We start from the raw sequence: 2,364 nt of genomic DNA on the forward strand, positions 1-2,364 counted from the left end.
AAGCTGTAACTCTGTGAGATGATTTCACAGAACACAAAGAAGTTTCTCAGAAAGCTTCTTTCCCTTTGTTATCGAAGGATATTTCCTTTGGCCCTATAGTCTTCAAAGGGAAAGGAAATATCTGTTGTCAGATTCCACAGAAATAAGGCTAGCAAAGAGTTCCGCGAAAGACAGATGTAACTCTCTGAGATAATTAACAGAACACTAAGCAGTTTCTCAGAAAGCTTCTTTCCAGGTTTCATCTGAGGATATTTCCTTTTTCACCATAGCCCTCTATGGGCTTCCAAATATCACTTTGCCAATTCCACAAGAACTGACTTAGCGAAAGGCTTCTTGAGGGGAAAGTTGTAACTCTGTGAGATGATTTCACAGAACACAAAGAAGTTTCTCAGAAAGCATCTTTCTCTTTGTTATCGGAGGATATTTCCTTTGGCCCTATAGTCTTCAAAGGGAAAGGAAATATCTGTTGTCAGATTCCACAGAAATAAGGCTAGCAAAGAGATCCACGAAATACAGATGTAACTCTGTGAGATGAATTAACAGAACACTAAGCAGTTTCTCAGAAAGCTTCTTTCCAGATTTCATCTGAGGATATTTCCCTTTTCACCGTAGCCCTCTATGGGCTTCCAAATATCACTTTGCCAATTCCACAAGAACTGTCTTAGAGAAAGGCTTCTTGAGGGGAAAGCTGTAACTCTGTGAGATGATTTCACAGAACACAAAGAAGTTTCTCAGAAAGCTTCTTTCTCTTTGTTATCGGAGGATATTTCCTTTGGCCCTATAGTCTTCAAAGGGATCACAAATATATGTTGTCAGATTCCACAGAAATAAGGCTAGCAAAGAGATCCACGAAATAGAGATGTAACTCTGTGAGATGAATTAACAGAACACTAAGCAGTTTCTCAGAAAGCTTCTTTCCAGGTTTCATCTGAGGATATTTCCTTTTTCACCCTAGCCCTCTATGGGTTTCCAAATATCACTTTGCCAATTCCACAAGAACTGTGTTAGCGAAAGGCTTCTAGAGGGGAAAGCTGTAACTCTGTGAGATGATTTCACAGAACACAAAGAAGTTTCTCAGAAAGCTTCTTTCTCTTTGTTATCGGAGGATATTTCCTTTGGACTTATAGTCTTCAAAGGGAAAGGAAATATCTGTTGTCAGATTCCACAGAAATAAGGCTAGCAAAGAGATCCACGAAATACTGATGTAACTCTGTGCGATGAATTAACAGAACACTAAGCAGTTTCTCAGAAAGCTTCTTTCTCGATTTCATCGGAGGATATTTCCTTTTTCACCATAGCTCTCTATGGGCTTCCAAATATCACTTTGCCAATTCCACAAGAACTGTCTTAGCGAAAGGCTTCTTGAGGGGAAAGCTGTAACTCTGTGAGATTATTTCACAGAACACAAAGAAGTTTCTCAGAAAGCTTCTTTATCTTTGTTATCGGGGGATATTTCCTTTGGCCCTATAGTATTCAAAGGGATCCGAAATATCTGTTCTCCGATTCCACAGAAATATGGCTAGCAAAGAGATCCACGAAATACAGATGTAACTCTCTGAGATGAATTAACAGAACACGGAGCAGTTTCTCAGAAAGCTATTTTCCAGATTACATCCCAGGATATTTTCTTTTTCACCATAGCCCTCTATGGCCTTCCAAATATCACTTTGCCAATTCCACAAGAACTGTTTTAGCGAAAGGTTTTTTGAGGGGAAAGCTCTAACTTTGTGAGATGATTTCACAGAACACAAAGAAGTTTCTCAGAAAGCTTCTTTCTCTTTGTTATCGAAGGATATTTCCATTGGCCCTATATTCTTCAAAGGGAAAGGAAATATCTGTTGTCAGATGCCACAGAAATAAGGCTAGCAAAGAGATCCACGAAATACAGATGTAACTCTGTGAGGTGAATTTCAGAACACTAAGCAGTTTCTCAGAAAGCTTCTTTCCAGATTTCATCGGAGGATATTTCCTTTTTCACCATTGCCCTCTAAGGGCTTCCAAATATCACTTTGCCAATTCCACAAGAAGTGTCATAGCGAAAGGCTTCTTGAGGGGAAAGCTGTAACTCTGTGAGATGATTTCACAGAACACAAAGAAGTTTCTCAGAAAGCTTCCTTCTCTTTGTTATCGGAGGATATTTCCTTTGGCCCTATAGTCTTTAAAGGGATCTGAAATATCTGTTCTGAGATTCCACAGAAATAAGGCTACCAAAGAGATGCACGAAATACAGATGTAACTCTGCGAGATGAATTAACAGAACACTGAGCAGTTTCTCAGAAAGCTTCTTTCCAGATTTCATCGGAGGATATTTCGTTTTTCCCCATAGCCCTCTATGGGCTTCCAAATATCACTTTGCCAATTCCA

Source organism: Macaca fascicularis, chromosome 16 (assembly GCF_037993035.2).
Source record: "Macaca fascicularis isolate 582-1 chromosome 16, T2T-MFA8v1.1".
NCBI lineage: Eukaryota > Metazoa > Chordata > Mammalia > Primates > Cercopithecidae > Macaca > Macaca fascicularis.